Below are 16,079 nucleotides of genomic sequence, written 5' to 3'. Positions count from 1 at the left end.
TACACTGTTCTGCAGTAGCTATGATTATGGCATCTCTAAATTGTTCCCTTAATAAATATACTACAGTTTTAAATACATGCTGTAATACAGCTATCTGCTTAGCCCAGAAAGACAATAAGTATAACAATTTTCAGATGTGGAATCATTCAACTCTCAGTTGCCATGCAGTTTTTTTTTTAAGTCAAAATAAAAAGCAATATCATGCCACACTGCACATAGAGAACACAGTACTCACTTTTTTTTTTTTTTTTTTTTTTTTTTTTTTTTTATTCTGAGCATAGAAAGGTCTTTTCTTTGACTACAGATGTGGTCTTTCTCTGGTATTAATTATTCCATGTATGTCATTATCATTTATGAATCTAAAGTTGATATCTAATGGCACATATCTTTAGTACTTAGGAGTCTAAATTTGATATTTAATGGCAGCAAGGTACAAATTTGGTGTATTTAATTCCAGCTCTTAATTCAAAAACTTGGCAGTTGTCATAATGATTTGTGGCACTTGGTGATGCCAATTATGGAAGCCTAAAGTTCCCTTCTCCCCCTGGAAAACCATGCCTGACTACCCTTCCCACTATCTTCTATAAGTAACAAAATGCACTGCCTTCACAGTCCCGTTTATTGACGAAGGGAGCATTAAATTAATTCCTCTTTCTGTTTTCTTAAATCCGTATGTGTAAATTATTTTGGGGCATATTAAATTATTGACATAAGGAGTAATGTGCATTAATATAGTTTACCTAATGACTAGAGTTAACTGCCATTAGGTAAAAACCCATTTACTTAATGATCCTTTGTTTTTATTTTTATTTTAGCATTGTCTAGAAAATAGCTTTTTTAATTATTATTGTGAAGCACTTAATATGAATAGAGACTGAAGTGCATAAGCATTCTTGGGAGAAATCTATTAGCAATTAATGGACTTTGTGGCTTAGAATCTTCCTTTCCACGATGCTTGGCCTAGTGACTATAGAGATCAGGCAAAAAAAATGTATTGTAACTTTCCACTGTCTTCTGTATTTTGTTTCAGATTGTTTACCTATGTAGAATGGGCTTTAGATTGACGCAGCATTATGTCAAAGGCAGTTATATTTGTGTAATATTGTATAATTTTAAAAGTTAAATGTTAACACCATCCTTTCCAAATTTCATCTAAAAGAAATAGAAGAGTTATCTCAACAAACAAAATTTCTGGCTCCCAAATGGGAGTTTCTGTTTTAATCTTTTGCCCTAGTCTCTGTCTTGTCTATAAAATAAAATGATAATTAAAAACAATTACCTTCCTTCTACTCTGAAAATCATAACTATGGATACACTACTATCCTTAAGATGTGCTTGCATTCAGTGAATGTGCTCTTCATGCTTATGGTAGATAAATGGATATATATGTATTTGTAAAATAAAAATTAACATATTTTAATGGGAATTCTTTTATAAATCACAATTCTTGGTTATATTTGTTGCATTTCAATAGTTTGGGTCATACTGAGAATAGCAGACATATAAATCTATCATACTTTATTCATCCTCAGATAGAAATTAAGAAACAGTGGTTTGACTGAAAGGGATCTTTCCAATGCATATGTAGAAAATATTCAAGGGGTTCTTCTATCAGTTGTATACAGGCTTCATTCAGTTTAGAGTCTGTCCGTGCTGAAAACAATGATGGAAACATTCATAGTAACTCAGTTACCAAAGGTGGTTTACAATTTATCTCTCCCCGTGATAATTTTTAACTACATCAATTTCAGATTTATGAATATAAAATCCTGCTTGCTTTTAAAAAAATATTTGTTGATATTTTCAGAAAGTAAGGTCACTATGCCTGAAATTACAATTTGGGAATATGACTGACATTTCTACTTTATCGTGAAATTAGTTTTATCAAGACTCTTGAAGCAGAGGGTTAGTGGAAAAGGTGTAAAATGAATTTCAGCTGTGAATATGTTGATGAATGTTGTTTACAGGTTTAGAAGGTTATCACAAGTATGCATAGAGATAACTTGGATTTAATATGAATTGCTGAACATACGCATGACCTAGTGCCTGTTAGCATAAGCAGGTAGATATGTTCAGACCTGCTGAAAATGTTGCAAGAGGTAAGGACTTTTCAATTTTGGAAATAAGTGTATGAAAACTTGCCAATCAGTGCTATACCCAATGAAGGTACAGATAAAGGTCTTCCAAGGATTATAATTCTACCTCATTGCTTTCTACCACACTGTACTCACTTTATTTATGTTAATCATTTAAGATTTCTAAACAAGACTATTTTCATTTGTCCACCATCTTTGGTTTCTGTGATCAGTGCTGTAGCAGGAAGGGAGGGATACTTTAAAATAAAGATACATTCTTATGTGTCTTGATTCCTCTTGTTTATGTCACAAGCAGTTTTAAGAGTAAGATAGGAGAAAACAATGAGTTAAGAATCCTGAATATGACTAATTTTTATTAAAAACATCCTTTCCCCGTGCACAAACATGCATTGATATGTAATTTACCAAAGGTATAAATAAAGCTGTGTGTAAAATACGGTTCACATATGTTATTCTCAAGAAAAATAATAGATACTTTATACCATATGTAGGATATTAATTATTAATGTGACCTGAATATGTAATAAACTAGTTTGATGAAACAACAGATGATATTAGTCTTTTTGCCTAAAGTCTCATGCTATGAAAATGCAAGAGAGGTTTTCAAGATGTTTGCCACCTAACTTTTATGAGGGGAAGCCTGAGGCTGTCATTATGGCATGGTTTGTCCCTGCTGCAGAAAGGAAAACAGGTGGAGTTAATAACAGAGTTAATAACAGCCGTTGCAATCCAGGTTTTCAGGAATCAATAAGGAAAGCTTTCACTACTGAGGTGTGAGGAAATATTCTGAAATACTATGGTATGTACTTTGCAGATCCAGACAGCACCATGCTGTTCATTGTCAGAGAAGAGTCTGGAAATGTAAACAGTTATATTGGAAAGATGAACAGGGGATATGACATCTGAAGTAAAAAGTGTGGTAGAAAAACCCTGCTCAAAGATTGAGATGAAAAGTTAGGAATGTCTGATCTTACTAGGAAGCACCCTTTTAAATTTCTTAAAATCTCATTTAATAAGATAAACATTATGTAGCAGGCTTAGAACTGACCTGGTCTTTGTCAGACAACTGAAGTCCACAAAGATATCCCAGTACTTAAATGCCCTGGATGCCCAGGGCAGATGCCCAGATAGGTAAAGTGAACATTTCTGGAATATATCAGATGAATCTGGTTTCTTAGAAAATGCTTATAAAATCTGTTTTAGAAAAAAAAATAAAAAGTATTTTATTTTAAAACAATGCTTAAATGTTTTTAAATAACGCCATTGGAGGCTCTGTTAGAAGGCTCCTTAGATCATATATTAATAGCTTTATTTTTTGGTTGCTTTACTAGGAAGTGGAATGCCAAGATTTAATTTTCATTTCAGCCAAAATCCTTACCTCCTAATCACAGTAATACGTTTTCCAATTTGGTCATTCTCCAAATTAAGGTAGAAAAAGGGATTCTCAGGAATAACAAACTCTGGAGGAATATACAAACAGAAGGAGAATGCTTCTTTAGCCTGACAGATATTTCATGTTCATGAGAAATGCTAGATTTCAGCTCTATGTCTCAGAATTATTCTGTTTTCAGCAGTTATTAACATATAAAATTAAAGAAAGTAAACCATAGACTCAAGACTCTCCTTCTGATTATCTACTATAACTAGCAGGTAAATAATTTCTCTATCCTGTGGAGCATCCTCCGTTTTTGACTTCAGTGACCCCAGCCTCATAAGCGCAGTTACCTTTGTTTTCGAAGGTCTACAATATTCGTGGGAGATGCTTGATAGTGTATGTTCAGGATTGCAACAAAGGACAGAAGGTAGGATTGCCAGCTCTACACAGTAGAACTGTAGAAGAGATTCTGTTCTTAGATTCATCTTTCTGAGGTGTCACCTTTTCTCAGTGACCATGATGGGGTTCATGAAGCCAACTACAGTGAAGGAGAGAAGAAAAAGGACTCTACAGTTCAGACTGACATGGGAATGTGTGCCAATGAATCAAACTTGCCCGGATGTCACAGCCTCCTGAATTCTACTGGTAAATTTGTACCTCGTATATATTGTGTGGATACCTAACACTGGGTTTCACTTTACATTGAGATACAAGCACTTAAAATTTTGCTTGTTGCAAATCTTTTTGAAGAGCAGCCATCAATATTATGTAGAACTGTGATTACAACTACAGTCTTCTGAGACCTCAAGAGTTGTTCTTGCTAGTCGTTTTGCTCTACTCCATTTACTGTTACTGTATTTTGCTTTGGAATCTGTATTTTCACATCTGTGTAGCCAGAGCTTGACTTTGCACAAAAATTATGTGTCTTAAAATTTTCATGTAGTAGATAGAATCAAGTCCTTTTGATGAGTATTTAAGGAATACAGCTGTCCTATATATCTTAAGTAGGAAGCTTCAGTTCAGATGAAGTACAATAAAACTGCTGCCAATTTGAGATCCTAAATTCAGGAAAGAAGGAGTTAATTTGGACTTAAATATATCTGAAAGCAAACACACTTAATGATAATGACAAGTACTTATGCAAATGAACTGCTAATACTCATCCAGCCAGAGGTGATTAAGTCTTTTAGGCCAACTGGAGATTTCACCCAGCAGGGGCTATTTGGAAGCTGGTAGAAGACAAAGGCTTAAATAACTTCAGGGGTTATAGCTCTAGTGCTGTACTTAAACCACACATTTTTCTGAATTATTTTTTCTTTCATGCCTCTTCCCTTCCCCCAGGAAGGAGGGCACAACTTCGGTTACCTTGCAAATCTTTTAACCTATACTTTTCAGGGCGTATAAGAGCACAGTAACCTGTCCCAGAGTGATATGCTGCTATTAAGTAGACTGGAATAATGAGCAGGCCTAAGGGATTGTCTAGTCTGATACTTAATTATGTAGACTAGGATCAAGGGGGGAAATGGAACTGCATCTGTCTCTTAACTCCTATAGATTATGTCCTCAGAAAACAGTTTTTGATACAATTTTGTTAAAAGACTTGCTTTGATGAAAGAAGGCAATACAGAAAATAGATAAAATCAGGTCTACATAAAATAGTGAAATCTTTAAGCAGTACAAGATACCCTATCTGAAACAGAGAAAAGGATAATTATTAGCTACTGAAGTGTCATAATAATAGCTCCTTTTTTAATTTGCAATACGTTACTTATTTTTTTATTTTTATATGCTGCTATTGTATAGTTGGATGCTATCGGAAACTAATGTGTTTCCAATTACTAATTTTCCCTTTGTCCTGTATTTCATTGCTGAAAAAAGCTGTCTGTCCCCGAAGGCAGATGCATAAAAACATCTGTAAAGCAAAACAGCACATAAGTAAATAAGTAGAGGGTTGGTCTGCGAAAAGAAGTTGGATACTCTTGCAGATATGAAACAATAGGTTTGAAACAGGCATCCTCTTCAGATGTATTCATATATACATATACATGTATGTATTTATTTTAGGACAAATCATCCCAGTTCTTTTTCTCATATAAAGGCTATTTTCCCATATATGTTTTCCAGTCAAACAGAAAATGGATGTTTGATAAATATGGCCAATTTAGAAGAAGCCTGTTACTCAGAATTATGATCTGCCTTACACTATTGTGGCTAGTATTTTAGGCAAAAAAAATAGTTGTACAGGCTTACGACTCAACAGCTTCAGGAAAAAGCCAATAGTTAACAGGTGTTACCAATCATTCCTCAATCTGGTCTTCATAGCTGGAAGAAGAGGATCCAGCTGTCTGAGGCTTTCTGATTAAAAATTCCTTCTTAATAAACTCCCAGTCTTTTGCTTGTGCCCACACATGTTTTATACTTTCTCGTGGGCTTGGGGAAATGAATGGATTAGTAGTATCATGCCTCTGAGTCAGTAAGTTAATTAAAGGCTGCATGTATAAAATGGAACAATGAATTATTTAGTGGATAACAAACATGATCTAAAATTCCATTTACTCACCTTTCAAGTCAATTTTTATTTTCAGAATTCATATAGCAAAACCTACTGTTTTTGCATAGAGCTAAAAGTAAATGTTTGCAAACAATAGGTTGCTAAAGTTTCAACTGCAAGTCTCTTGGGTACTTTGTGCCTTTACATTTGCAGTATTTACTTTCCTTCCTATTCCTTGACACCAGAGAAATTTCAGGCAGTGAGGGGAAGATTAAAAAATTGTTTGTCTGAAGGTCAGTACTGAATACAGTAAGGTGCGGATTCAGACCTGCATTCCAGGCCCTATCTTGATGGGTGAAGCTCTGTTCAGGTTTTGCTATGGCTTTATAATGGAGCAACTGATGGTACAAAGATAAAATCTTCCCTAATCTGAATCTGAGTTTTAAACCACAAAATACACCCACTCACCCGATCCATATGCCCATTTTTCATACATTTAATTAAACACGATTCCTTTTCCTTTTGTGCTGTGCCCTGCAGTGCAATTTCTGTTGATTTCACCTGAACTTTTGCAAGCCCATGGTGATTCTAGATGGAATGTTTTGCCACAAAAGGCTTTTATTTCTTTCTCCTTAAAAATAATGTTAATGACTATCTTTACTGTAACATATACTTTTCTTCACCTTCATCATCACTTTAAGTATAGAAGGCCTTGCAAATCTGCAAGACTGACTGTCAGCAATGCATTTAACTTATGGTGTCCTAATTAGAAACAACTCCAGAGTGGTTCTTTCATTTAGAGCCAAAAGAGGCCTCTGATCTATTGTTCGTGATGACTGACATCCATTTGGCACTGGAGAATGAAATATCTACTTGCTGAATCTGGTTTATGCAATGAAGTATTTATTTTAATAACTGAAATAAATGGTAAATATTTATAAAGTATCTGACTGATGTAAACATTAAACTCCTGCAGGCTTTCAAGGAGAGCTGGAACTGATCCCCTTACAAGAAAAGGGGACCATGTTTTCCTGCTCTATTGCAGATGCTGTAAAGCAGTCTCAGAGGGCATGAGATCCAAACCAAAGACTTAGAGATCTATTATGTAGCCCACTTCTGAGAATCACAACTTTGCAGTCATGCTCATTTTTTTCTTTTTTTAATCAGTACAGTCATTATTATTATTATTATTATTATTATTATTATTATTATTATTATTTAAAAGAAGCTTGTCTATCCCCAGTTTGTAAGAACGTACTGTCTTCAGCTAAGTTTTGGAAAAAGGATATTGAGGGGGTCTGCCCTCAGAAGAAAGCAGTTGCTGGAAACATTTTAGGCATCTCTGTGGTCAATGTTTTTAATATCCAGTCTCACAGAGAAGTGTTCTGAAGTTGAACATTTCTCTGCTCATCTGTTGTGAAATTAGGGATTTCACCTTTGGCTATTTTTCAGAAATATTGAATTGACAACTATCGAGGAGACCACCATATTTTTTACTTACTTATTGCCTAATATTTTTTTTAAGGATTGGATCTAAATGTTTTGCCAGGTTTTATGAGGCTTTGCTCAATGCTTGGAGTTCGCATGTATAAAAGCTTTTAAGCTGTGCACATACTCTTAAATTCTGAAAAGCAAAGCTTTCTTACCCAAGAATGGCAAAACACTGCAGAACTCTTTGAAACCTTACCTAGTATGCTTGATTTTGGTAAAAGTCTGGAGCGCAGAGTTAGACTTTGAAAGCAGCTTTAGTTTTTTAAGGGGTTGCTGAAAGATTTTGCACAAGATCTTATATCATCATTTTCTGTTGTAAAATTGGAAATGATCCATTACAAATCTGGAGCATCAACAGATAAAATGTACTTCTACACTTAAAAACCACTTATATTTAACAGAAACATCAAGTCCTCTTAATATACATTTAAATGAGATCCTTTTCAGTGCATCAAGTCTTGAGAAAACTGAATAGGGAATTTAATCCTTTATATTGTTCTTTTTATTCAAATGTTGAATTGTCTTTTTACTTGCACTGTTGTGGTTGTAAAGATTTAGGGCAAATAGATTACTGTTTTCTATTATGCCATCCACAGTTGTGATAGTAGCAGCCATTTCCCGAAAAAAAAAAAAAAATAAAAAAAGATACTTTGACTTTGGTAACATGCAGAAATTGGATTTCAGAAAAAAGATGCCCTCAAAGATGTTTGGACACTGATTATAGGAAACCACCTGACTAGATCCGGAAAAAGAAATCTTTGTATTTTTTATGTATCTCTGATGTATATTTTCAGTTAATTCCATTTTTTTTCCGGCTTGATTCAAAGAAGTCTCAATAAATAGAGAGCTTGGAAATGTATGTATAAAGTGTGCATTTCAAAGCCATGCAATTCTTTTCCTAAATAAACCCTTTGGAAGAGAGAGGTAAATATTCTGTTACCCAGCAAACATTAATATGACTGTGGTATTGGTACTTTCAATGTTATAAAATGCATTATTTAATTATACAATTTTTCAGTCAAATGAAATAGTTGTTCACAGGTTGAGTTCAAATTTCTTAATTCGTTACCTTTTTTTTTTTTTCCCATCAGATTCTACACTGTATTAGACTCACAGTATTAGCTGCATAATTTGATATGAGTATGTCTAAGGTGCACAGGTGTTATTTTCTGTGCTTAGGCATGTATATAAACCATATGTATAGAAGCAAAGCCAAAACCAAAATTTGATGTTGTTTACACTGAAAGGTCTTCATTATATCTTCCCTATCAGGGTGAAGGATAAATTCTATTCAGAATTCCATTTTTAATCCCGAATGAAAATATCATGCATCTTAATGCAAATCTTCCTTATTTTTCTGTCCCAGTTATGTTATATCAACCTTGGACAGATAGATTCCTATATCTCTGTCAATTGATGCTGAAGCAAAAGTGAGGCATGAAGCATCCTTTCAAATTTAGTTGTATCTACTTTTCTTTCTTCCAGTATTGCCTCTGATTGCCATTGTCTTCATTGAAAATCACTTAGTGGTTTTTTATTGCTGATTATTGACCCTCATCAACTCTTTTAACTTCCATACTATGAAAATAATTTAGAACAGTTTTGATAATGTTAGTAAGCATGAAAAGCCCTTATTCTTTTAAATTCAAAATGTTTCTGTAAATTTATACAAGCTTCTGAAGTTACAGAGACTAGTCTATAGGTAGCAAACATGTGAGTCTCAAGACTTTCCTTTTTCTTGTCAGTTTTATTCTTCCAGAGGAAGTGTCTGGGGAAAATAGATAATTAAAATGACAATTTTTATTATCAAAATAATGTGCAAAATTTATGACCTGATAAATCTGTCCTTGGATGGAGATTCTCATTTTGATAATCCCCCTAAAATGAGTAATAAAGCACCTCTGATAGTAATAAACCATTTTTTCTTTGACATTTCATGATAAGTGTAACAACAAATAAAGTAAGAACTTCAAAGACTGCTTACATCAAAAGCTCTATAAAGTCCATTTGAATAAAATCTGCGACTTTCATAAAAGTGGTGTTGAAAATGTCATGAATTAAATTAATGGCCTACATTTCTTTGCTTCATATTGTCTGCATTTTAATCATAATTTATTCTTCAGCACATCCTGCCTGTTGTTGATTGAAGGAAATATTAAATCCAGCTGAGCTTTAAGCAGTTTTAAAAGGAATGAATGAATATAATTATACATGTTAATAGTCCCAAATCTGTTTTTTTTTTTTTTTATTATTTGCTCCTGCCGATAATATAGCAGATCAGTAAGCTATGTTTTCTATACCTTTCATCAATCTTTCACGAAGGTTCAAAAACACCCATTCTATTGTTTCATTCTTTCAGTTTTCTTACAGTAGTCTTGTTTCAGTATTCCTGCTTTGTGTTAAAGTGCCTAAAGTGCCTAAAGTGAACTATGGCCAATTGAGCAACTCCAGAAAAAAAAATATATATGTCTATACTGACACTAACATGAATCTTTTGAGAAGGTAATATTGTTAGTTTGATAGATTCTGTGAGTAGTGACAATATCAATTTCTGTATTCGGTTCACTAATGTTTTTTAAAAACACATATATCCACATATGTGCTTTCTCTTTGGAAGAATTTGTTATGCTTAGAGGAAAAATAAAGCATCTTGAGTTATATTCAGTCTGACCCTCATCAACTGCAACTCTGAAAAGACATACTTCAAGGAAGTTTATGTTACTTTTCTTATGTTAAAAGAAAAAAAATAATTTTTTTATCGATATTGAATAAATGCTAGGGTAGTTGAAACAGTCAATACTTCTTAATAATTGCACAGTAGAAAAAAGTTATTCAAATAGTAATCCTTAAATATTATACAAAAAATAATTTATATGGTTCTAATAATTTATATGGCTTTAATGTGGCTACATATTCTCTCCAAATGCTATGGGCTCAAGTGGAATATGTTCTAAAGTTTTTCTCCTTGCAAGTTCTGAAACAAATTCATAAGCACAGCTGATTTTTTTTTTTTTTTTTTTTTTTTTTGACAATCAGCAACAGATTTAAAGTGAGTCCTATTGAATTGTAGCGTTACGCATGTGTTTTGCAAAAGTTGTAGATTTTTCCCTATGTCCTGGTTTTATCGGTATTCCATATCATAACATCATGCAAAAGGTTGTTTGGTTGAGCACATAAAACACTGTGCACTGAGGAGCTGTGTTTGCTTTTTATTTCTAGCATTCTCACATGAGTTCTGACTCTCCAAGGGGAAGATACACTGGCATGTACTGCATTTCCCAGGATCCTCCACATGATTTCCAATTCTGGATGATGGAGGAACAGCTCTCTGTTTTGTTTACTGGGGGGTAAGGGGTGGGGGGGCCTGTCAATTAAGATTCAGACGGATTCTCTCTCTCTCCTCTAGTTTTATTTTTGGTTCATTTTGATTTATTACTCTTAATTATTCTGTATTATCTCACATTCCTTTTAATAAATTACTTTCTCCTATCTCAATCAGATTTTTCCCTCTTCCTTTCCCCTCCCACGGGGAGGAAGGGGTGTCACATGGTTAACCTTTCAAACCATGGCACCCTATTAAGTAGCTTGCTTTAGTAACATAACTAGCAGTAAGTGGTCTGCTTACAATTGACTGTGCTAACTGTATGATGATAGCCGTTATATTGATACATGGAAATAAATCAGTGACAGTTATTCTCTGCCATGATTTCAGCAAAGGCAATGTTTTTGTCAGTATTTTCTATGCAATGTTAGCCGGCATTAGCTGTTCACCAAGAACCACTGTCCCTTCTGGAATCCCATCTGACCAACCCTGTTTGTGCTATATCCCTGTCCTGTCCATTCTCTTACTACTATTGAGACTGTTTCCAAAGAAAAAGGTCTGTATTCAACTTGTCCATCAGCATGTTGTCCCTCCCTGTCCACACCCAATAATTGTACCTGTGGAGAATTTCAATCCATTTTGATAGGGAAAGGATTTTTTTATTATTATTATTTTTTTAATTGAGTGTGTTCATACATATTGGTGGAGTCAAAAACTTATCTTGAGAAATATTTTTCTGAAAGAAATAATCTGAGCAGAGGACAAACCTTACTGAAATGGGAATAGAGTGGAAATACTTGTTCAATAATCTCCTGGGGAAAAGGAGTTAAGAATGTCCCACTTGTGGGGACCCATTTTTAAGAAGGGTAAAAAGGATGACTCTGGGAACTACTGACCTGTCAGTCTCACCTCTGTGCTGAGAAAGATCTTGGAACAGATTCTTCTGGAAGACATACTAAGCCACATGGAAGACAGGGAGGTGATATAGGAGAACCAGCATGGCTTCACAAAGAGCAAATTCCATTTGACTAAACTACTGGCCTTTTATGATGGTGTCCCTGCATCAATGGATAAGGGAAAAGCCACTGATGTCATCTATCTCTACTTCAGTAAGGCCTTTGACATGATACCCCACAACATCCTTCTCTCCAAATTGAAAAGGTATGAATTTGATGGGTGGACTGTTCAGTGGATAAAGAACTGGCTGCAGGATAGAGTCCAGAGAGTGGTAGCCAATGGTTTAGTGTCTGGATGGAGACCAGCGATGAGTGGTGTCCCTCAGGAGTCAGCTTTGGGCAACCTGATCTAGCTGTGCATGTCTCTGTTCATTGCAGTGGAGTTGGGATAGATGACTTTTAAAGGTCCCTTCCAACTCAAAGGACTCTTATGATTCTATAACCCTTTCCTTGGAGTACATGTTCAGTCAGGCAACAGTGAGCCTTACCATAAGCCATGCTTGCTCGAGAACCAGTATTCACTAGCTGTAAGACTTCTAGGTTCAGCATTCTCATTGGTTATGAAATTGCCTTACCTTTCTATTAGAGTAATACATAAATGAGCCAATGATAACCACTGAGCTCCACTATGCCATTGGAGCAAATGACAACAGGATAACCTGGAAGGTGACCACCTTACACTTCATTTTTTAGCACCTGAAGCAGGTGAACTGCCAGGGCTGACTCCCTGAATCACTAGTGTGATTGCTGCTAACGAAAAGCAGATTCTTCACTGATACTTTCCTCAATCGTGCTACATGACTTCCTGGAGCTGGGATGTCACTGATTGTGAGAGTTACTAAGCTATACATCAGAGATGTGTATAAAACACCATTATATAGATGCTGTAATAAAAATGCAAATCCTATTATAGTATTAATTATTATTATTATTATTTTTTAATGGAGAATTTTGCAAGCATAAGCAGGATTCTGTGTATTTATCTGATTCATAATTTTCCAATCTTTTCTGTTGCTTTCTGTTCTTACTTTTTCTTGTGTGTCATTCCTGGTAGTGATAATATTTTTCTTTGTCAAGTTTTAATTTCATATAAAATGATAAAAAATTGAAAGAAGAACTCAACTGCTTAAGAATGCTAGGCAAAACCACATCAAAACCAGTGCTGTGTCATTTTTCAATAACAAGTATATTTTCTCACTATAACTGACCTCATAATTTATCCTCTTGGGAGCTAGATAATACAACTACACCCTTTGAGATGATAATTATTGTTGAAATAATGTTGGACAGATGTTTATCAGTGAAAATTTATGTTAAGCATTTGATATTATTGGCCTTTCCTGGAAGGAATTTAGATTTTAACGTATTATCCACAGTCTATATTTCTGTCAACAATAATAAATTTGGTCAATAATAAAACTTTGGAGAAATTTCTGCAGAAGTTATATTAAGTAACAGTACTTCCCTTAAGAAAACCTAAACATCTGAATGTGGTAACTGAATATTTGTGCAGTTGAATATCGATAGACCAATTCCTGAATGTTTCTTTGAAATTGCATTTGTTTCCTCTTGGGATAGATGAAAAAGGTCAAGAGGCATAAAGTCAAAGAGGGAATAACAATTAAGGAAGATAATCCTGTATGTCATCAAATAACCTTTCCTATTCTTATGTGACTTCTTTAAATGAACATGGTCAGATGTAGACATAAATATGCCCATGTTTTTTAGTACATCTAACAATAATTTATAATAAGGTTTGTAACAACAGAGATATCTGTGAACTCGATCATTACTAAATATTGCATAGTCTGCCATTGAAAAACCCTGTAATCATTTTTGTTTATACAAGACTCTACTTCAGATATATTATAGATTAGATACAGGGGGTAAGAATGAGGCAAAGGATGAATGTTTACAGCCTGTATGCTTATTCAGTAGGGAAGCTTCAGGATTGTGAAGCATCTCTTGACAAACATCTATACCAATACTTCTCTCAAAATCATAGGAACATGATATTTTAAAGAGAACAATTCTGTGTAGATAATATCAGTGCCACACAGATATACGTTTGTCAATTGTGACTTTTTTTTTTCTTTCAAAGAAAATGTTTCCATTATGATTTTTCCTTTAAGGTTCATAATATAATTATCTCCATGAATTTTATTTTTTGATATTTTGCACAGACTAGGAGTGTAAATAGAAGATTAGACTGTTAAATGAAAAAGGATTGTGAAGGTAACTCCTAAGATATTTTTATGTTCCTAATTTTACATTTATATTTATATTATATAGAGAAATTGAATATTTATGAGACATTTAAGAAATCTTGTATAGTCAGATGTTTCACATTAAACATCGCCATTTGATGTAATGTAAGCACTTTGTCCCAATTCACGTTATCCTGCCATCATCATTTTGTATTTGATGGTCCTTTAAAAAAATCACTTGAGTGAACACTAAAATCAGCTAATGAACTGTGTGCTTTGGAATGCCAAAGTTACTTTTCAGCAGGTATCTGTGTTAGATAATTCAGTTTTGTACTATATGAAGTCTCCAAAAGGAATTATGAAATGGTGGAACTATTTTCATACTTTGTTCTTTAAAAGCAGGCATATTTTTGATGGTTGGCTTTTTTTTTTTTTTTTTTTTTTTTTCAAGAGTGAAACTTTGTATGTTTATTTTTCTTGGCTCTGTATGAATAAAAAATGTGAAGAAACAGAGGGAAGAGAGATGTATATGAAAACTCAGAATTCAGAAAAATAGAAATGACATTTGAGCAAAAGTTACACTTCACTTATGTAAAAGTTACAGAAGTGTGTCCATGATTCTCAGATGTTACATATCACCAAATATTTGATTTTTGAATTTTCTGCTATAGTAAGCATGAGCATTGAACTCTTAAATGACATGGAATAACATCTCACAATATCACCATTCAATTAAATCAGAAATTTTTACACTCTTGTTCTCATGCAACTGAAATGTGAGGAGAAAATATTACCCTGATTTTTGTGCAAGTAAGCAAAACCAAGATGAAATACTAAGAATCAAGTTTTTGCAAGCTGAATAGCCTAAATAAGACAGATGAATACTGTATGTTGAGTTAGCTCTGCAAAATATACAGCAAAGCTGAAGTACATTGTCATTTGGTCAGACAGCACTAGATCAACCTCAAACATGAATCTTAAAGTAATATTAACCATAGTTAAGTAATGTATACTATCATCTATATGAACATTCTGCTTATGTGTAAATGTCTAGCTAAATACAGTAATTATATCTTTCTCAACTTAGAGTTATATTGTCCTTACTACCTTTACCTTGCTATAAGAATTGATATAAATGTTGCCTTGTTAGGTGATGACAACAAACATTTTGCATGCCTCTCCCAGTTTCTATACCATTAAATACCTCTCAAGGTCAACAAGAATTACAAAGAAATGTCCTTTCAAATGATAAAATAAAAACAACTGTAAAATTCCTATTATAGCATGTTTTGCTATATTAACTATTCTAGACTTGTATCATTTTTCCAAAACTAGTAAGTCATTGCTGTCATTGAATACAATATCAGATCTTTTTAGGTGGACTTGTGTGACAGTGGACAGAAAACAGCAGTAGTCACAGAAATTAAATTGGTAGAAGGTTGGTAACGGGAATGTGTGCCAAAGTGGCCTGAATGAGTAAAAGACATGCTCTGGCAGTCCTGGGGATTATCTCTTCACTGCTGTGTGACCTCCCACATGTATCATAGAGCTCTACAGTAACACAGCTGTCTGGATCATAATTCATATAGATAGATAGACTTCTTTGAGATTCCATAGGAGATCACAGAAAACAGCTAAGGAAGAGGTGCTTATCACACTTGTAATGAGCAAAGATTTATAGCCCCACATAAAAGAAAAATGTTGGTTTGTGATATTCCAAGAGCGGAAGAGCGGAGGGCACTGGTATGACATACTGTATACAATGTGAGCATGATGGATGCATACATAGTATACTCACTTAATTGCTATACCATAGATATGTGTTGGAATGTTACACTTTTTAAATGGAAATCATAGTAAGAAACTAAAAGTGATAATGGAAAGCTCTTTGTTAGAACTTTAAAGTTTATTTTGATTTGTTCCAGAGGGATAAAAGTCTTAATTACTCTGTGCTTAAGTTGATTTCTCTACCTTTACTCTTTCCTTTTAAATGAGTTAAAATACTAGCTTTCGCTAGACTCAAAATAACTTAATTCCCAAGTAACAGTTCACAGAAATGAAAACCTGACCCAAGTGAAGTTGATCAGATTTTTTCCCAAAAATTTTGTTAGGGTTATGTTTTCAGCTTTCAGTTTTTTAGT

The 16,079-nt window shown here is 34.0% G+C and overlaps 1 protein-coding gene and 1 long non-coding RNA gene across 2 annotated transcripts in view; both read left to right on the top strand.

Annotated features, from left to right (window-relative positions):
• Positions 1–16,079, top strand: part of ROBO2 (roundabout guidance receptor 2) — a 1,058,225-nt gene that overhangs the window by 439,595 nt on the left and 602,551 nt on the right. The gene's annotated exons all lie outside the window — the stretch shown is intronic.
• Positions 3,758–10,784, top strand: LOC149919899 (uncharacterized). The gene is made up of 3 exons (XR_016463747.1): positions 3,758–3,898; positions 3,983–4,116; positions 10,673–10,784. It is a non-coding gene; the product is annotated as an uncharacterized LOC149919899 (long non-coding RNA).

Source organism: Phasianus colchicus, chromosome 1, assembly GCF_987193195.1.
Source record: "Phasianus colchicus chromosome 1, bPhaCol1.hap1.1, whole genome shotgun sequence".
Classification (NCBI taxonomy): Eukaryota; Metazoa; Chordata; class Aves; order Galliformes; family Phasianidae; genus Phasianus; species Phasianus colchicus.
Note: the sequence above shows the minus strand (reverse complement) of the source record. Positions and strands in the feature narration are given on the sequence as shown.